We start from the raw sequence: 22,800 nt of genomic DNA on the forward strand, positions 1-22,800 counted from the left end.
TTTTCTTGTGGAGAGTTGAGATTGATTTGAAATGGTGGGCATGGATCAAGGATGCCTTGGGAAAATAAAATTCCTTGACAAGAGGGGGGAAAGGAAATTTGAATTTCAAAATGAGGATGCATAGGGAGATTCAAAGAAATTTGAATTTCTTTGAGAGGTTCAAGATTGATGTGACATGAGTGGGAATTTAAATTTGGAGAAATAATGATAAGAGGGGTTAAGAGAGATTATAGAAGAATTAATTAGGTTGAGTGGGGATTAGGAAAAGTGATTTGTAGGAATCAAATGATTAGGTTAATTAATTAAAATTAATTAATTGAGTGGGTTTAGAGGAAATAACTATTGGAGGGACTTTAGAAGAATGGGGAAATAATTAATTTATTTGATAAATTAATTATTGGACAATAGTGATAGGATTAATTAAATTAGATTTAGTTAAGGCCGAGAAGAATAAGGATAAGACAATTAAATCAATTAATTATTTGACAAGATTAAATTAATTAAAAAAAATTTATTTTAGGTGTCTACAGACACAATGGCAACATATGATGAAGATCAAATATGACATAGAAGACAAGTTAAAAATTAGGTTAGCGACATAGGAGTGATGACCAATTTTGAGTGTCTACAATATCCAAAACTACAAACCAACATCATCAAGAACTAAAAGAATGCAGAGCATTCTCCCATAAAGACATTAAATACTCTTTCTTGCACATTGTAATTGTATTTGTGAAAAATTAGGGTTTCCACCAAAAGAAGGATGAAAATCGGTAATTTTTACTTAGGGACCAATACATTAAAAAGTGGGAGGTAAAACCAATAGATCTAGATACAAATTAGCAAGGATAAGGGCTGAGAATTCTATTGAATTTACTATATTTGATCGGACTACCCTCTTTTAAGTTGAATTGTGAAAATGTTGTAATTAGGGTAAATATGTTAGAATTGATGTAAAATGCATGAACAGTGAGCTACAGACATCGGATCGAGCCATGAACCTGGATCTAAGGAATATAAATGTATTTGGATTTGTTCCCAGAAGGAGATTTTGATTTGTCGAGATCATTGGAATGGTACCAAAACACAAATGCTATACCTCCTTGTGAAGTTTTACTTGTAACCACACAGAATTAGGGTTTCATGAAGTCTTCAATAACACAGAACATGAATGTCAACTCCAATGCTTGAAACAAGACTGATTGCTTGCTCACTTGCTTGATTTGTTGAATTGATGTGTGTATATACTCAATTGTATTGAATGTATATCAAAATGAGAGGGATAGACCTCCTTTTATACTTTCTCATTGAAAAACAATTTAATTTTCCTACATGAGTCAACACAGGGTTCAAATTCCATCCTAAATCTTGTGACCATTAAGGGCCCCAAAAATGAGTCCTAATTGGGAGGACCAGTGCACTAGTTTCCTAGTCTTGACCAATCATGCACCATAAAATGAAGGAGAATGAAGTGTAGGGTCAAAAATATGGCAAATATGCACGGTATGAGCAGAATCTAGTCTCCAATCAGGCATCAAGGTATGAACACCAAGGTGAGGGCCTAAATGAGGATAAAATTGTGAGTACAATTTAGGATGCTACAGTAATTTCCACTACTATAGCCTTCCAAAAACACCTCATGCTTACTCAATATCACCACCAGACAATAGAATGACATTTGAACACTCATTTTTAGACCATCTACTACATCTACATATTTGAACAACTACATCCTCCACACATTGTGACATCAATGACAACACCAATAGGTTGACATCAATGACAAAATTAAAAAATACAACTCAAGTTTACATGTTCACTTTTTTCCCTTTTTAGATATAATTAGCGCTTATTCCTCTTTCTTATATTCATTTTTCATAACTTTCTTTTTTCTCCAATATATTTAATCCTCTAGGTTTGTTGATATCCTTATTTTTTGTTCTCTTGTTCTCTCACTTGCTCCCTTTCCTTGATGATGGATCATGGTGTTTGATTGGAAATGTTTTTCCAAAAATTACTTGGAAATAACAAAATCTACATAGTCAAATCCAAAATAATAACAAGCAAATCATTACGGACTATGGAAATTTCATGAATTTAACTTTATTTTTTGAAGGATTTTTCATTCATGTGATGTCATTTTTCACCAATCCTAACCATCCTTGATTGAAACTATAGCACCGTAAATTGTGTTGAATATCTGAAATACTAAGAGGGGAGGGGTGAATCAATATTCCCTTGAACTTATTAAAACTTCTAGCTAACCAATCACATAACATAATTCTAATTCAATAAATGAAATCAGCACAAAATACATAACACCAGATTTTGCACGTGCAAAACCCGATAGGGGAAAAACCATGGAGAGAGTGTTCTCTCAGAAATGATGCAATATGTAATTGGTTACACGGTACAAGAGGGTGGCTCACTATCGATTTGGTCTCACTTCCCAAATACAAATGGCTTACTGCCAATTAAAGAAACAATACAAAATTGAATTGTTACAAGTGCATCTAACATATGCATAAGTTACAGTTCCTTTGAAGTGCACAAATCTGTCTCATACATTCACTGCACTTAATCTACATAACAATATTTATATCCACAAATTTTTTTGCATATACACACTATACGCACAATAGTTGTTTTTCAACAACCATACCTTTAACATGTAACACTAATAGTAATATATATCCACATCAATTATTCTGATGAGTCAGCTCATCCAAAAAGGGTGTGAGCGAACTTATCCACATGCTACATTAACCAAAATATCTCCAAGTGGTATCAACTTCCAATTATAATCATTGAACACCTTGAAGAACATGCTTCCAACACATCCAAATAGAACCAAACCAAAAACCTCTACTCACATCCCATACGGATGGGAATGGACCCAAAACACCTTCCAATAAGAGTAAATACCAAACCCAAAGCTACATGAGTGAGTTCATACATGTATTGCATGATAAAGAAACATCATATAAAGAAGTAAACTTCTAGACTAAATCATATGCATACATGCTGGACCAAACCATATCCATGACACCAATGACAACAATGATAATAGGACAACAAATTGTACTCCTTTAATTATGGAGTCCAATTTTATGTTCTCCTAGCACTCATTTTAGTATTTCTCATTCCTCCATGTATTATAGGACCTTTGTTGTATTAAATTACTATTTAACTCAATATTATGAGTCCCATTTCACTTTAATACATCAACACTTTATTATTTGGGCCCTTATTTTAAGTGTGCCCTTTATGTTATTTCATTTCATGCTTATATGGTTCATATGTCATTTCAAATTTTAGTGCACGTTTTACTACACTTATATATTATAAATTTTCATATAAATTATGTTTTTGATATTAGGGTCCTATTATCTCATGTCCCTAAAATTTTGGGCATATTTTATTGGGACAGAGGTACTTGAGGCAACATTGTTTGACACTTGGCTAGAATTTTGGGAGGATAATATGTTAGTCTTACCATTTCCAAAACTATCCCCATTGTGAAAATATGATAATTCCAAGTTGACCAAAGGGTGATTTTACTTTGAGATCCATGTAGAAGGCATCCCTCCTAATTCATTTCATCGTCTTCTATAATCTCATTCATATGACTTCAAGAGATACACTTAAAAAGAAGATTTGAGTCTAATGAGCATCAAGCTACATCAAGGAAACTTCAATTATGATTTATCATGTTATTGCATCAACACATGGAGGACTTATTCTAAGAGCATTGCATCATCAATTGAAGGTTTAATCATTTCAATTGAGAATTTCCATTCAAACATTTCGATTTCAAATCTAGCCTTTGTGCTTTCAAGGCATTTTTTTCCATTTCAACTTCAATTCAATTATAGCTAAACCTAAATCAACCCAACATGTTCTCTTGTGTGTAGATTTAGGTTCAGCTACAAGTTTTCAATAGAGATGGAAGATGAAAAAGTAACTAGGGTCTGGAGACATGAAACCTTCCAAAGATCATAAAAAACACCTAGAAAAGGGAATTTGGGGCACCATTGGCATGGACAAGGCCTTTGGGGTGTCCTTGTCCTATTAGTCTAGTCTAAAACTTGTTAGTTTTATTCGCATTAAAGTTGTCATTGATGTCAACATGTGTGCGTACAAGGCTAATGAAGTTTCCTAAGACTGTCATTGATGCCATTGATGTCAACAAGGCTGGTCAACTTGTAAGTTGGAGATGTAGTAGAAGAGATCACAGTGATCAGGTTGATGGATCAAATGGTTGAAGAAGACAATGTTGTTGTAGACTCCTCCAATGCCATATGAAGTATCTATTAAGTTCATGTTGGATGTCCTGAAGCCGGGGTTATGAAAATAATAAATCATGTGTATCGGCAAGACCTCACTATGTTATACCGATCAAGTATTGCGATTCTTTAGTGATCTTATCAGGATAACTTATATCGATCAAGTGTTGTGTAGGTAATGTCTTCTCTAGTGGTCGTATCAGAAAAGCTAGGTCGATACCAAGTTGCATGGAGGAAATTGCTATCGGTATAAGTCAAGCCGATGTCAGATCATGTTTAGTTTATGTCATATCGAGATAGCTATGCTGACCAAGGGACCAAGTAGGTGTATCAAAGTAGCTATTGAAGGTGGAATGATATATTTCCACTATGCTGATAGACCAAACTATTTTGATAGTTTCTTATCGAGATACTCTATGCCAATGCAGACACCATAGAATCACATTCAAGATCGGGATAGCTATCTCAACGGAGGTAAATATAGAGAAGACCCCTTGGGTAAATCATCAAAATAACATATGCTGATGAAGTTTGTCACTGTGGAGTTTGCACTTTGGAATATGCTATGCCAATAATGGTGAGTTAACAATGTGGCATCAGAATAAGTTGTTCGATCGATCTAGCATGATTTTCCTATGCTGATAGTTATAACCATTCCAATGAGTGGTCATTGTGCCTGAAGTCTTTCAGTTCGGGATAACCTATGCCGATAAGGTCAGTCAACATGGGGATTGTGCTTCGGGATAGCCTATGGTGATAAGGGAAATCAAAGGTGATTTTCTCATCAGAATAACTCATGCCGACAAAAGGAACCAAAGGCATCACATGATCGTTGTGATAAGTTTTGAAGGTGGAGTAGAGACAAGATTTCAACTCGATAGTTAAAACTATACCAATGGAGCTTTGAGAAACCAACTTTGGATAACTATGGCGGTGAACATGATGGTAGAAAAATCTAATCGACAGAGTTGATCGACATAAGTGTTTTACTGTAAACCGAATATGTCTATATAAAATGAAGGTTAGTCACGGCTTGGAATTCAACCAATCTGGGAAGCTTGATAGTCCACAATGATGTTGATTAGGATTGACAGAGTGACTTGGAAAAATAATATGATGGCATGTGGCTCCTTGGTAGACAGAACAAATCAAATTTGCACAAGTCTGTGATGGTGGACTTCAATTTGGTAGTTGGTCGATCCAATCAATGCAGAGGTCGATAGAGGATGAAGAATGGATTAATGGTGGATCAATAGTAGTTGGTTGATGGGATCGAGGTGATCAACAAAGGATGGATCAAATTTGTTTAGCAAATTGAGATTACTAAGTTTAGTAATCTATGTATAGAATGGCCTAAAATCAAGTAAAACACAATTAATGTGAGAGGAAGAAGATCTTATGTGAAAATACAGAGATGACCATGTTGAGAATGGATAGTTGTTAGGTAGTTGAGTTGGCAGGGGTGTGTGAACACATGGTAGATGTAGTTGATGGTGTGGTGTGTGAAACCGCCACAATACCAACTATGACCAAACCGTTTTTAGGTTGAAACTTGCATATCTACAACTTAGATTCAAATTTGATCATGAATACAATCTCGTGGGTCTTGGAACTTGAATTGTCAATTGGGAGAGTTAAAACTGATTGAATGGATAATCATGGTGAAGAGAAGTTCAGTGCAGTGAATGTGATATGATAGGAGTTGTTGGCTTGTTGCGTAAGGTATGTGGAAAAGTTATTGTGAAGCTAGACAAAGTGTATGCTGATAGAGATAAGATGTGTTGCAAAAAATAGAGACAGATGAGAGTATGTCGGTGTTAGTGGGTTGTTGATTAGTGAAGGAGGTTGTCACCAAAAATAGAGGTTGCAAAAATAGAGTAGAGGGAGAGAGTGGTGAGCGGTTGCAGGAATAGAATAGAGGAGAGCAATTCAAAATAGGGCAGAGAGTGTGGAAGTGTGTCTGCAGAGAGTGGAAGAGTGAATAGATAAGAGAGTGCAACAACTAAGCCATGAGAAGGGAAGACCTAAGCATGAATTGGAGAGGGGTAGAGACTTGATATAAAAAGTGTAGAGCTAGAGCAGACAGAATAGCAAAGGTAGAAGGCAGAATCAATGAAGAGAACAGAGCAACGATAAGAGTGTAGAGAGTCAAGACAGCTAGATGCAACAATAGATTGAGCAAAGGCAGAAAGAGCAGTAGAAGGAGAGAAGAGAAGATAAAGAGAAGAGAGTGGAGAATAAGAGAAGAGATAGATAAAGGGTAGAGAGCTAAGATTGATTCATAAAGACCTGAGGGCAAAAGAGAGTCAATCAATCTCAAGAGAATATTATCAAGGTGTACAAAACCTCATTTGCAACAAGGTATCTAACTTATATTTATTATTTGTACTCATTGTAATCTCTGAGTGGGTGCTAAGAGATAGGGGTCGGTGCTCCTTTGGGTTGGTGCCCATAAAATTTGTAACTAGTATTTTCATTGTGAGGATGGATTGGAGCAATAGACTCCAGTAGCTATTCTCACCTAGGTTTTTCCCACTCATATATCTGGTGTAATGTGATATGCCTCTTATGTGTGTGTGCTCGTGTGTTTGATACGTCTTCTCATTTCTTCATATATCTAGTGTAATGTGATATGCCTCTTATGTGTGTGTGCTCATGTGTTTGATACGTATTCTCATTTCTTCATGATTATTGTTATTAAATATTAGATCTTTTAGGATTAATTTTTTTTATTGATTACCACTGATTCACCCCCCCTCTCAGTGGTCCATTGTGTTCCAACAAGTGTGCTAGTGTTGTGTCTTAGAGACCTAGTTCCATATCTGTGTGCATAAATTCATTAAAAAGACAAGGACATTTTGGGGAACCTTGTCCATTCAATTTTAGTTCATGCTTTAGGCACAAGTATACCTCTAAGCCCTCATTTCATTCATGTACATGTTATGAAGTTTTTTCTTATGTATAAGATAGTATTAGTAGTTCATGTTAGGCCCACTATGGAAGGCTAATGTACTGAGAGGGGAGGCATGAATCAGTACTCCAAAACTTTTCTTCAACAATAACTTTACTATTATGCATAAACCGAATAGTGCAATAACATAATATAAAGCTAAAACAAATAGAATACAATCATACATGATTCACTCTATAACACATATATTTTGGTTATGCAGAAACTCTTGGTTAGAGAGAAAAACTGGAGTGGGGATGGCACCCACAACTTCACTAATGCAATAATAAAGAGTGCTTAGTTAGAGCTACATGTTTAGCTATTTCTGATAGCTTACCCTGTTAGGAGTAACAAGATCTATTAGATCTACCTTGCTAAAGGATTTTACAACACTTCATCTAAATGTTGCACCTGGTTAGAGACTTTACAATTTATAGACTTGATTAGAGTCTTTTACCCTATTAAAGGTTTCTCTTACAACTTCAAAATATTACAATAAAATTATTACAAATATTTGTAACTTTACATCTGGAATGTTAATTATAGCAGATTCTATGTGCTCAGAATAAGATTACCTTGCTTATAGCATACCTCGGTAACCCATATAGTAACTTGGTAAACCCTTATGTTTACTCTGTTCTTTGACTGTTCTTTGAAAACCTTCTCAGTGACCTCTGTGTCTCTGTAATAGTCTTCTTACACTCATGCACACACCTCTTTAACTCTTAACTCATGCTATATAAATAGATCTCTTATGATGGTGATCCTTTCATTGCTTCGACCTTACAAACACGATTTATTTAATGAATAACCATGCAAATTATTTCATTTGTTAAATGACCTCAAAATCATACACAATCTTTAAGTGCAATTTCCAATGTGATAACAGTTAGATGTGCCTCGATCTTGTAACATGTTTTCATATGCATGTCCAAGTTCAATGAATCTAGTAACACGTTTCACTCGGTGTGTCATCTTTGCTACTTGGTAGACATGTAAAGATACTCTATAAACAGCTCGGTGTATACTACGTTCTGTGACTGCTTTCTTCTGTAACTGACTAGACTGTGCATACCAACTGAATATCTCGATAATAGATAACCAACTAGAGTATATAGTATAACTTTGACATAAAACTAATGGCAATCTGATAAGTAGTAACAATCTCCCCTTTTGACATTAGTTGAGATGTTTGACAAAAACTACTTTCAAAGTTAAAACTCAATAATCTATATACTTGCAAAATTTAACTATAATGATAGTATATACAATAGTCAATAATATAATATATTAGATATACTCCCCTTATCGATATACTATACAAAACTCTAATTTTGCATGCTCAGTGATCTGTTCTGTGTGCTTTTCTTAGTGTTCTATTTACTACTCGATGTACTGCACTTGGATATTTTGCTTACTCTGCTCAGTATACTCCCCCTATATACTATACTCCAAATACTATACCATTCTCTTAATACTATATCACTCCGTATTACTCCCCCAAGATTGTATCATATTAATCCCCCTTTTTAACAAACATCAAAACTTAATTACCATTCGGCGGTGGTAACTGGTCAAAAATGGATTTGTACTTGGTCCAGGCTTCGGTGAGAGCGATAGAGAGTGCATCCTTTACACCATCCATTAAAGAATTCTACGCTTGAATATCAGCCAATAATGATATTAATCCATCTAAAGTGCTTCCCTCTTGAGTAGTAGATAAGTATGTGGCTCGATTGATCTATTCTTGGATGGATGAAAGATGAGGAAGGAATAATGTCTGAAGGGTCATTATGTCCATCCTGATCTTGTGTTCTTCATTTCTTAGGTCCAATTGTTGAGCCATGAGTTGTTGTAGCTTTGTGTAAAAATTTTGAACTGAATTATGCTCAGTGGTCAACTTATTTGAGAGATCGGTGATCTCTTTCTCAATTGCCTCTATTTTATTCTTAATATCTTTAATGAATAAAGAAAATGTGTAGAGTTTATGAATTAAATAAAGAATGTGCTTGAGTTGAGGGGTCAACTCAGCAATAAATTTGACAAGTTTAACTTTGCCAATAGCTATAGCTTTTTGTACCTCTTCTATTATTTTTGCAGTGAGCTCTTTGTCTTTCAACTTGCTCAAATACTCCGATGCATCTACTTGAGATGTCTCTATCTTCATTAGGAGTTCATCCAGTTGAATGTGGATGGCTGCATCCATTGATATTGTAGCTTTAGGTAGCATATCTATTAGGAGTTCTTTTACCTTCTGAAGTACTTTCTTTTTCTTTTGAATGGCCATTTGCTCCTCTTGTTCGGCCTTTTCTTTGCATAGTTCACCGAAATCAATGAGTGCTTGCCCTTTCAATTTTGATATGTCTACATTGGGCAACACTATTGGTTTTGAAAAATCAACTTTAAAAATATGCTTTTTCATCTTCTTTTCTTTACCTTTCACTGATGGAACTAAGACAAGGGCTTGTGAGGCTTGATGACCCTCAGTAGGTTGCTCGGTGGAGGCAACACTTTGATCGATTCCTTTAGCCTCTATAGAGTCCTTCGGTGTCTCGGTACTTGGTGTCTTAGTTGCAACAGTCTCAGTGTGAGAAGGTGCTTGAGATGTCTGTTCTTGAGTAGTACCTTCTCCTACTATAGACTTGTGACCTTCAGTACCTTGATCTATAGCCTGAGGAGTTTTGGTTGAGACAGGTTGCTTGACCGGTGGATAAGGCTGACCTTGTTCCAACACTGATTCACTAGATACAAGTTTTGCATATGTAGTGCCTTCTATCATTTCCTGTTTTGGTGCCTCTGAATCCATGACATCTTCATCTATTTGAATGGTGTTAGTAGGGTCTTGTTCGATAGCATCAGGACCTTGCTCAGTGACATCAGGATCGTGCTCGGTGACATCAACGATTTCAACTATAGCTTGCTCACCAACATCCTTGATTTTGAAGATTTCTCGCCACTTTGCTTTAGTCTCATTTTCAACTTCAATATATAGCCCATTCATTAGTTTTAAGGCTCTTTGTTTGACAAGAAACTTTGAATTGTAGGTTGTCAGATGTTCCTTTATTTCAGTGACTGACATGTCAGGAAATAAATGAACCAGACTTCTCTCTCTGATTTGTTTCTTTGAGTCCATTGCATACTTCCACCTATTATCAATATGCAGATACAATTCATTTGGAAGTGACTTAGCTAGTTCCAATGGAGCTAACCGAAACTTTAGAAGTGTGCAGATGACAACTTCTTCAATTTGTCTCTTTTCATCATTGTTCCTGATTTCATACTTGACATATCTAAATCCTCCAAATCCACCATATTCTTTCAAATTAGCACAGAAGTTTTCAACACTATGTATATTTACCTTCTTGCTCTTGACAATCTGGAATTTGCTTGCATCCTCTGATTCGGTATCACTGGACTCTTTTGCCAAAATCAGTCTCCGAGTAGATTTCTTGTATGTCTTTGTTACCTTGGGAGTAGTAACACTTTTTGTTTTCTTACTCGGTGAGGCTGCAGATGCTCTAGTGTTAGGTTGCTTTACTGGAGGTGGAGTCAGTGAGGCCTTTAATGTGTCCTATTTCTTTCTCTTCAACACTTTACCCTTAGGCAATTCAGTGCTCAGTGTTATAGCTACCTCTTGGGCTTCAGATTCCTCTTTGGTAATGGCAATGGTGCCTTTGACAGGTGTAGAGGATGAGTCTTCTCTGAATTTCTCTGACAATGCCTTTATCATTTTTGTTGCCTTTCTTGTAGCTTTGGGTACTACAATGTTCATCTTTACCTTTTCCTTTACTTCTTCATAGGTACCATACCTCAGCTCAGTAGCATGTCTAGGCAATGTAAGAAATGCATCAATTTGTTGTTTTGTGATGTCAAAATCAATCTCATAACCCATTGGTGACAAAGATTGAGTCCTTGGTTCCACAGCATTCACATAACAGTAATTGGTGTCAACTTCAAAACATATATCACTTTTGTATTTCTCTACTAGCTGGGGTGGAATCTTATATCTGTTATGCATTTTCTCTTGAAATTTACTGAAGTAATCATCCATAATATCATTGAAATTATCACCTAACTTCTTGATGAAGTCATTTATCTGATGGGTGATTGGTCGGTGTAGTTCCCAAACAACTTTACCGACTGATGGAAAGAATTTTTCAAAATAGAAAAACATGCATACTAGTAATGATCCAAACTTTAGAGTATTAGCCGAGTTGTTCTTCTTCGGCTTCTTGATGGTGTTCATATTTTCAAATAGGTTCTTCAGCAACACCTCACATAGATCAATTTTCATTCCCTTTTTCACAATTTTGTATGCCAGGTCTACTGCTGCACAGGAAACACTGTTTTTCCTTGCCGATTGGAAGAAACAGTAGCCCATTACTCTAATGGAAAATTTTAGTTCTTCATCAGTGACATTATTCAGTTTCAATCCTCTATAATCAGATTCCACTTTGGTTAAACTAATCAATTCCTTCTGTGATATCATCTTCTGGGCTCGGGCATGATCATAGATAGGGTAACTGGTAATCTGATGAATGATTTCCTTAGTAATATTAAATGGTTTCTCTTCTAGCCACATGAAATCATCGTGAACTATGCTCAGAACAAACCTGACCCACTGGGGTTTGAACACTCGGGGATAGGTTAGGGCTTCAGTTAATCCCTTGATCTCGATGTGTTCATACTTGCTGTTCAATTTACCATCGGTACATAGCTCATCATAGGTGTCTTTGATTTCAACATGACCAAGTTCCTCAACACAACATTTGGTGAAGAATCTCACATCCTCGACTAGTAACACTCTGTCCAGGATGAGTGAAAAGGCGGTTTTGTCATCCGGTTCAGAAGCAACTTTAGGAGTCAAAGAGTATTTTAGTGAGGGCTTTTCTACATTCTTGACAACTATGGGATCTTGGATCTTGGGTGCCATTGTGGATTTCAGATAAAAACTAGCAAAGAATCCATAGGGTTTCAGGATTTCAAACGATAGACACTTTATACTTAGCAAATAATGGCAACTAGAAAAGATCGGTAAGCCAGCTTAACGATGTGTTGAGATTGATGTAAATACCTTGAATTTTCTTTGTAGGAGGTTTGATCGCCTTAGATTCGCTTGCTCTGCTTTCTCAAAAACTTGGTAAGTGAAAATGACCATGAAAATGCTTTTAAGTACACAAAATACCTTATTGGGCTTCGTGCAAGTTAGGTCAAAAACATTGAATGCACTTGGTTCCTCTTTAACCGATTTACTCTCCTTTTTTCATTTTGACCAAGTAACCGAACTTCCTTCATTCACCGACTAGACAGGTTTCCTGTATTCACCGACTTGACAGACTTCCTGTAAAGTGCTTCAAAAGACTTTGATAGAATTTCAAACTTACTAATACATCTTAATTATGCAGATTTTGAATTAAGTACATAATAGAATAGGAACTATTAAGATTTTAACCTTCAGAGAATGTAGTCCCTTCATACCTTTACCGATTAATTTGGAATAGGTGCACCTAACTCGGTAGGTAAGGTGCTTTCTTCATTTGACATAATTTCCTTCCTTTTCCAAATCATTTTTAATTTTTCTTTTATTTCTTCAGTGTCTTTTCTAGGTTGATCTTTGCAATCTCTAGCTAAGTGTCCTACTTTGTGACAATGAAAACATGTCATACCAAGATTTCTCCATTATCTTCGGTTGCTCATTCCAAACCTTATAAAATAGTTGGCACTTATATGTCCATATCTTCCACAATATTCACACCATATCCTTGTATTGTAATCCCATGGTACTACAAAATACTATTGGTAAGGATCTGTGTGAGTTCGGTAACCTCTAGCATTTTCTCGGTGTGCATACCACATATAGTTCTTTTGCTTAAACCAACACTTCTTGGTACTATGTCCATATCTATTGCAGTTTTTACCAAACCCTTTGAATTTTGCCTTCGGATAATTGTTAACAGACTTTGTCCTACATTGATTAGATGTGTGACCATATTTATTGCAATTGTAACAATAACCATTGGACTTAGTGACATTCGGTTGCTTACCTTTTCTGATTTGGCATATATTGGCAGTGTGACCTTGATTTCCACAGTAGTTACAAATAGGCTTCTTTCTTTTGATGTTATTCTTGTTTCTAGCTTGCTTTCATGATTCTCCTCTCTTGGTAGTATGAATTCCCTTCTCGGTAGAGTCTTTTCCTTTGTAGCCAAGTCCTGCATCTTTGTTGGGTCGTCTTGTATTTAGTTGCTCATCTAACATTTTTGATGCTTCATAACTCTTCTTCAGTGCTTCTTTAGATTTCTTCTCTGTTTCAAGTTCATCGGTTAACCTTGATACTTCAAGTTTCAATTCTTTATTCTCATCATTCTTCAGAATTGCTTCATGATGTGCATAACCTAGTTGATCTGACAGATTTTGTTGAATTCCAGTCAACCTTGTGATTTCATCATTCTTATCAGATATTAAGACTTCAAGTTGTTGTTTCTCTCTTTCTAGATCTCTTACTTTATCCTTGGTTGTCCTCAATGCATCAAGATTTAAGTCATCTGTGTGTTGAAATGTTCATGTTCTCTTTTCATTGCTTTGAGTTGATCAGCCAGTGCTTTGCTTTTTTCTTTCAATACTCCAATCATTTCTTTAGTTTCTTCAGATATGTTGTTCTCAGATGATGTCTCAATTTGTTCCACTAACTTTTGAGAGTCTTGCAAATCATCAGATAATCTTCTTCTCACTTTCAGAGATTTTTGCATTTTCCTTTGCATGTCTGCAATCACTTGATTGGCATGGTCCAGCTCTTCTTGCAGATACACAATCCTCCAAGATTGTTTATATCCTTCCATTGATAAGATCTTTCTCTTTAGGTAGTTAAACCCTTTTCCAAGATTCAAGCTCTGATACCAATTGTTAGGCCCACTATGGAAGGCTAATGTACTGAGAGGGGAGGGGTGAATTAGTACTCCAAAACTTTTCTTCAACAATAACTTTACTGTTATGCATAAACTGAATAGTGCAATAACATAATATAAAGCTAAAACAAATAGATAACAAACATACATGATTCACTCTATAACACATATATTTTGGTTACACAGAAACTCTTGGTTAGAGAGAAAAAATGTGGTGGGGATGGCACCCACAACTTCACTACTGCAATAATAAAGAGTGCTCGGATAGAGATACATGTTTAGCTATTTCTGATAGCTTACCCTGTTAGGAGTAACAAGATCTATTAGATCTACCTTGCTAAAGGATTTTACAACACTTCATCTAAATTTTGCACCTTGTTAGAGGCTTTACAATTTATAGATTTGATTAGAGTCTTTTACCCTGTTAAAGGTTTCTCTTACAACTTCAAAATATTACAATAAAATTATTACAAATATCTGTAACTTTACATCTGAAATGTTATAGCAGATTCTATGTGCTCAGAATAAGATTACCTTGCTTATAGCATACCTCGGTAACCCATATAGTAACTCGGTAAACCCTTTTGTTTACTCTGTTCTTTGACTATTCTCTGAAAACCTTCTCGGTGACCTCTGTGTCTCTGTAACAGTCTTCTTACACTCATGTACACACCTGTTTAACTCTTAACTCATGCTGTATAAATAGATCTCTTATGATGGTGATCCTTTCATTGCTTCAATCTTACAAACACGATTTATTGAATGAATAACCATGCAAATTATTTCATTGGTTAAATGACCTCAAAATCATACACAATCTTTAAGTGCAATTTCCAATGTGATAACGGTTAGATGTGCCTCGATCTTGTAACACATTTTCATTTGTATGTCCAAGCTCAATGAATCTGGTAACACATTTCACTCGGTGTATATCAACTCAGTGTGTCATCTTTGCTACTCTATAGACATGTAAAGATACTCAGTAGACAGCTCGGTGTATACTATGTTCTATGACTGCTTTCTTTTGTAACCGACTAGACTGTGCATACCGACTGAATATCTCGGTAATAGATAACCGACTAGAGTATATAGTATAACTTTAACATAAAACTAATGGCAATCTGATAAGTAGTAATAGTTCAATGTTAATTCATGTATGTTTAGATCTTAATCGATTTAAATTCCAAATCAATAAAATCAACTTTCACAAAAACAAAGGAATAAAATCCCTAATTGATTGATTGAGTAATTGATTGATTGACTAAACATTGAATGAGTAATTTTTAGTCAAGCACATTCCTCCTTTTAGAATTAAAAAAGAGAATGATTAATTCATTGATTGGTTGTTTAGTAATTGATTTATTGATTGATTAACTCTTTTCACATTTGCATAACTTCCAATTTTCAGTTTTAGATCTAATTTTTGCATATAATTGTCCGATTTAGATACATTCATTAATTGTTTATGTACTTCCATTAGTGAAAAAATCATAAAAAATGCCTATTGTTATCTCTTATATCATGCATTTTCCATATGTTATCAATTGACAAAGCAAATTTTCTTCATTGTGTTTTCATTTAGTTAATTTCATGATGCATATATTTCATAGATATGGTAGTGGCTTAGCCTTGCTTGTTTCTCTCTATCTCTCTCCTATGGATCCTCCTACCCATTAGGACCCTTTGGTGCAAGTAGAGACTATTACTACTTCTTTTAAAACTTTCCCTCCTAAGGATGAAGTTTTGAAGCATGATGTTGATCTTTCTCCTAAAATGTTCCCCTCCCATGATAATATCTTAGTCCAAGTTCAAGGATGACAACATAAATATCTTCCTTAATTTCACTTTACCTTCCATAAATGGTCTCTCTCCTAGACATGAAGCATTGATAGATATTGATAATCCTTTTTCTAATTTTTTTCCTACTCATAAAGATACATTAGAACAATAGGATGAAATAATTAGTACTTTCCTTGATAATCTCCCTTCCGAAGATGAATCTTTGAGAACAAAGAGATTAATCAAGTCAATTTTGTTCATCTTCATAATCATGTAAAGCCTAAATTTGGTCAACATGCCACTCAACCTGAAAACCAACTAGTGATTAATGCTAAGAAACCAAAAAGACCTCTTGACTATTTCTTATGAGATGCAAAATACATATGTGAAAGAAGTGATATGGAAAGGCAAGTAGCACAGAAAGATGGTCTCAAAGTGCCTCACATATATAACACTAGAATCAACAAGAAAGATTCCAATGTTCTTCTCACATCTCTTCCTCCCCCCCTCATATTTAGAAACATGTTGGTAGGGAGCCTAATATTGTTGCACAACTTTATACCACCTTAGCTAGGATATCCCTTTGGAATTTGAATCAAACTTCACCTTCATACCATGAGTTGTTTTGAGAAGCCCTACAAAAGGTAGTTTCCTCTCCTTGTGCTAGACCAAATGATATAACTATTCATCATACAAACAAATTCATACATAACAATGAACTCCACACAATCAAGGATGATCCTACTCCTTATGATATTATTCAAGATGAAGTAGGATACATATCTCCCTTTAAAAATATAATTCCTTCAACAACATAGTCTCCTATCAATGATACTTTAATGATGAATTGGGGTACATTAGACTTTACATCTTCCCCCCAAACTAAGTATGAAGCCTCGAAAGAGCCTTTTGTGTCATTTATTTATGCTTCTTCTAAATCAATTCCAACCTCTTGTTTGAAAACATGTCATGATGATGGTTGGGTCTCTTTAGAGAATGAACCCTATCCTCCAAATATTTCAACTCCTACATTTGATTATAAACATGAATGTGATTGGCATGATTTAGGATGTGTGCAACAAACTTTTGATGATCATGAGAAATCTACTTCACACTTTTCCAAATAGGGTTTAGGTTTACAACCTCCTCCTTTGTTGACATCCCCTTCCCCATTGTCTAATACATCTATGTCTTCTAATTTCAAATTCTCATCACAACAAGTGATTATTTTATTTGAGCTTCTTAAATCAAACTTGATTACTTTAACTTGGAAAAATAAAAGAAATAATCATAAACAAAATCAACACAATCCTTCTTTTTGTAGCTACCATCAAACCCATGACCATTCCACCAATGAATGTCATGACTTGGAAGCTAAAATTCAACAACTTATTGTGACAGGTATCATTCAAATATTAGATGACAATGAGTTGGAATTTCATCTTACCTCTTCTACATAACATTTGTGTTCCTATTATGTTGCTCTTAACTAAGCCTCTTCTTTCTATTTTAAATAAATATAATTTTTTCAATTTATGTGGTCTTCCTTCTATTAATCAAATAAATACCTTTATTTATTTATTTTATTAATTTTTTTCTTCTAATCAACATGAAAATATGTATCCGTAAATTATGTACTCCTCAATCTTAGCCCTCAATTTCAATTTAACCTCTTAATATTTTTCATTCTTACCTTTTACCTTTCCACCTCTTAATTTTCTATCGTCATCTTTACCTACCTTCAAATATCATCGAGTCTCTTTCATCTATGTGATCCCAACAATTCATCTTTTAACCTCTTAATCGAAAACATTGATTCTCTTGGATATTTCTATAAAATGAGTTTTCTCCTTTCATTTGGTCATCTATAATCAAGAAATCATACCTACATTCTGCCCAAAATGATTCTACCTATACATCATCACAACCACATCCATTCCTCTTTGAGCTCTTGTGCAAGTGGAACACAAATCTAAGAGCAACAACATCAAATATAAAATCATGGAGGATAGAAGAACAATGGAGACAAGCCTAAGGGACATGAGAAGGTATATTGATTTATTTTATAAGTATTTACAAGTTTGATAGATTCTTCATTGATGTTGTGCTGGATTAGTTTGTAGATCTAGGGTTTAGTAGTTGGCTTTATTAGGATTTACAAATAGGTTCAAATTTGACATAAATATTTTGGCATACTCAGTTGGACTTGTATCTCTATTGGATCTAGATTTTGTAGGTTCTTCCTAACCTTATATTTCTATTTTGTACAAATATTTGGAGACTAACCTTTTTCAGCTAGGGTTGGAGACACAATCTTAGAATTTGGAAAGATTTGATCATATCTCTCAAACACTTGTGAATTTTCGCACAAAAAATTTACTATAAGTTAGGGATGGTATAAGGAGCTCTCAGTCAAAAAAATAAATATTTCTCATCATTTTTGAGCAATTTATAAATATTATATGATTTTTCAAGAAAAAATAAATTTTGGGTGCGAATTAATGTTTTTTCAGAAAATATTTTATTTTCAGAAAGCTCTCAACATTATAAAGGGTTTTTTTCCTTTGTATTTTAAATTTGGATGAAAATAATAAGTGAAAAATTAGATCTTTAAAAATTAGGATTTTGCAGATATTTGATCATGTCTCTCAAATGACTACAAGTTTGTGTACAAAAATTTTACTCCAGGTTAGAGATGGTATAGGGAGATTTCACTCCAAAATTAGATTATTTGGGATCAATTTTGAGTGAGTTACAATTTTTTATGACATTTCATGAAAATTAAATTATGGGTGTATGTTAGTGAATTTTTTGGAACTTCTTATATTTTCCAAACATTCTTCGAAATTATAATTTGGATTTTTTCTTTGTATTTTTAATTTTGATGAAAAATAATAAGAAAAAATTAAATATTTAAAAATTAGGGTTTTTCTTTTAATCTATTCTCTAGGGCTCAAATCAAGGAATTTTTCTAAAACTTTTTACATTTTCAAAAAACTCTCAAAAGTTTAGTAGGGGTATCTTCTTTGTGTTTTAATTTTTGGAGTCAAAATCATAGCAAAAAATTAGATCTTGTTGACTAGGTCAAAAACAAAAAAAATAAAATTGTAATTTTGTGATTAACTTAGGTTTTCTTTTTTGCATTTCTAGATTTTCAGCTAACCCTTGGTAATAACAAAGTGGTGTAGCTTTATTTCATTTTTAAAAGTCCCCCTAAACTACTGATCCTTTCTTGTAGGACTAGTGTAGAAAAGGGGTTATTTTTGTAGCTACTAACTTGTGTTTTTGTAGGGGTAGCTAAATGTGTTTGTGCTTTTCTAGATTAGCTCATGTTTAGAATTGGTTATTTAAAAGAACCTTTTTTTTTTGTGTCTTGTATGCTTGAACATTCTATTTAGGTTAGAACCCATGGTGTTGTGAAATTTTCCTCTCCTCTTGCCTTTGTGGATCTTACGTGTAAGTGAAATCACAATATCTTCTTCTTCTTTTGTAAAGGGCCTACCTTTGGAGTTCAGTAATTACTCCAAGGGGATTGACCTAAAGTGGAATTTTTCTTTGGGCCACTATATAAATAGGGAAAATGAAAAATTCAAATCCCAAGTACCCATAATTGTTGCCTATGGTGTCAATTTAGATGTGGACATATGGATCAATTTAGGTTGATTAGAGACTTGAGTGCCTCACCATTGCAACACATATGAGGGGGTCCTTGAACAATGACTAGAAATGTTATTACAATAGCACTCCCTTTTGATTCAATGTTTGTGGTGTTTTCAATGCAAGGGGTTAGCATCACACCTTGAAGTTACTCACCATCTATATTTCCTTGAGTTGAGATGTAAATTTTTGGGTTGTATAAGCTAATTTTGACTTCTAGAAAGAGGGTCATTGTGTTATGCCTCGAAGACTAGGGACCCCTACCTATCCTTTTCTCACAAAGACAATAATACAAAACACTACTTAAGGTGTTGCATATTTGAGTCGAAGAAATGCTAAGTGTGGGCCCGAGTATTGCTATAATCAACCTTGACCTTACGTGTAAAGAGTATTTGGAGTGTCTTCATTTGTGCTATATCAATGGAAATTTAGGCTTTGAGTAGCCTAGGCCATAGCCTTATTTTTTTCAAAATGATTAATAGCCATTATGTCTTTTTGTTTATAGTGTCTTCTTGCCACATTAATCATCAAACATTTAGATGAAGTCACAATTTTGACACCTAAGACAAAATTAGGCAAAATTTTACCAAACCAGTGTATCTATAAGAGTCTTAGTGTGTACCTAAGAGCTAAAACCGTGGATTTGAAAGTTAAAATAGTGTATCTAAGAACTCATCCTGCATATTTGTGGGCTTGTTCCTACATATTTTCTTTAGAAAAATTCAAATCTTCCTACCTAATTCCATAGGATTCTGATCATTCAATTGTTAGTTTCACCATAGTTGTTTATCCATTTTCAATCATCTTCTTCACAGTGTTGGAATACAATGAACCCAAGAACACTGAGAGGGGGGGGTGGGGGGGTGAATCAGTGTTCTGCCAGTAACATACAATTTTAACCTTTTATAACATACACATATAAACCGATAAATGAAGAAATATATAACATGAAATAAATAAACTAGCCACATGAATGAACACCATAATACACTGAGTTAATATGTGAAAAACCTCAAAGAGGAAAAACCACGATGGGATTTGTGACCCACAATATCAATTCACTGGCCATATGAAAGATATTACATAGCATGGGGCCTGCACATGCAGGAAGGTACACTGCCTAGAGCACACTGCTCAACATAAAAGAGTCTCACTGACTAAAAGCTTCTGCTGAAATAAAACAGTACTCGTAAACTCACAAAATGCATCTGCAATGCCAAAAAGAGTTCTAGTTAAAGCTCTATTTTGTACTTGTTCATAAACCCTGAACCTTCTACCGGTATCTCCTCTTCCTCCAAGAATACTTTACAAACTATCTACTGATCAGAGCATGATATTACATTCATATACAAATGACCTTCATACATATCCTTTGCATCACACAATTTTGCTACTATGTCATATGCCTTATCCTATATCAAAATGACCTAATAGATTGACTTATATACCCTTAAAAGCAATATGCCTTATGTCAGCTTACAATACAAAAGATATTCAATGTCGGCCCAATATAATAATTACAAAATGATTTTACAATAAAACCTTTCGGATCCAGGCTGATGTTGGCTTCACTGAAATGTTGGATGTCAGTGTCGGTGTCAGTGTCGGTGATGACCCTTAATACTCCAATGTCGGTATCTACCGATGTATGTCTCCAAAGTCCAATATATGCCTTCAATAGAATATTTTTACCATCAATGACAACATATGATTCCCATGAGTGTTAATTTCTAATATTCTCCCCCTTTGGCATTGATGGAAACACTCATGTGAAAAATGGATTCCCTGTCAGTTCAACTGAAAAAAATGAAACATGCTCCCCTTGAGCTGATTGATCCTGTCAGCAATATACTCTGCCTATCCTCCCCATAGCATTACATACATATTTTCACATAATATACTCCCCCTTTGGCATCAATGCTAAATACCAGTGAAAGAATTGAAAGAATTGTTATAGATTACTTTACCGGAGCTTGACCAATCTCAAAATTTCTGGGTAAGCTTTCTCTAGAAATTGTACATAGGTATCCTAGCTGGTTTTGAATGTTCCAAATATGGATACAAGTCCACTCAGTAAATGTGCTAGTGTTTCTTTCTCAGTGACTTCTACCAGTGTGGGCTTGCAAGCATATCCATACATTCCCTCTTCTGTACACCAACTGAATCCAATCTTGGACTCACCAAACCTCTACGACTCCTTTCTCTCTGAATGATCTTGTCTCTTTCCTTTTCAAAAGAAAAAATTTGTTTGTCCAAGGTCAAAATTTGTCCATCAATGGAATTTGTGAGTGAAGTTAGTCCATCGAAAGAATTAGCAATATTAGCAATCCTTTCATGTAATTCCGTTAACCTCTTGTCTACATTTGTTGTAAGAATCTCTATGTTACAACAGACCCTATAGATGTTAGTACACTATTTCAAATAATTTTCAATGAGTACAAGTTTCTCTTCATCCTTCCTCTTCTCTGTCTCAATAATCTGGTCAGAAGCATCTTTCTTGGCCAGAGTAAATCTTTCAAGTGTTTTCTTGTCTGAAATCTACTGTAGTGATTGAATTTTTTTAGATATGTGCTCTGTTAATACTCTAAGCTCACCGAAACGGATTGCTTCATTTTCAATCAAACAATCAGGAATCAATCTATGTAAAACTATTATTGATTGATCTATTATTCCTTTATATGTAGATCCTTCTTTCATTATCTTTTGAGTAGCCATCATCATTAGCTCTATGGGACTCATCTTTGTAATTGATTTCTTCTCATCTTGAGAAGTGTTAATTGCTAAAGGTTTTGCAGGAGAATCAATTGCTGGTTTAGTCTCCTTTTCCTCATCTTCCTTACCTTCTCCCGGTGAATCTCTTTTCTCCTCCTCTATTGCACCGGTGGCTTTGCCACTTGGTGCAGTATCAGTTAATGTTGGTGGAGTATTATACACAATATTATCTATAACTTGTATATTGCCTTTATCAAACTGTACAAATGTAGTCTCTATTGGTTTAGTCTGTACACTCTCATCAATTTTGGTTTTAATTATCGGTTCATTCAAAATTTGATCTGAACTTCCCAAAATTTGTTTCCCTTTAGATTTGTCCGGAATGGTGGGAGCAGTTGGCTAAGCAAATTCTTCTTAAGAGGTGAGAAAATCAGGATTCTTTTGGAAGAATTTGGTCCAACCATCTCTGGTTTCATTTACTATCTCATTGACTCTACCCATCATTAGGCCT

Source organism: Cryptomeria japonica, chromosome 9, assembly GCF_030272615.1.
Source record: "Cryptomeria japonica chromosome 9, Sugi_1.0, whole genome shotgun sequence".
In the NCBI taxonomy this organism is placed as follows: Eukaryota; Viridiplantae; Streptophyta; class Pinopsida; order Cupressales; family Cupressaceae; genus Cryptomeria; species Cryptomeria japonica.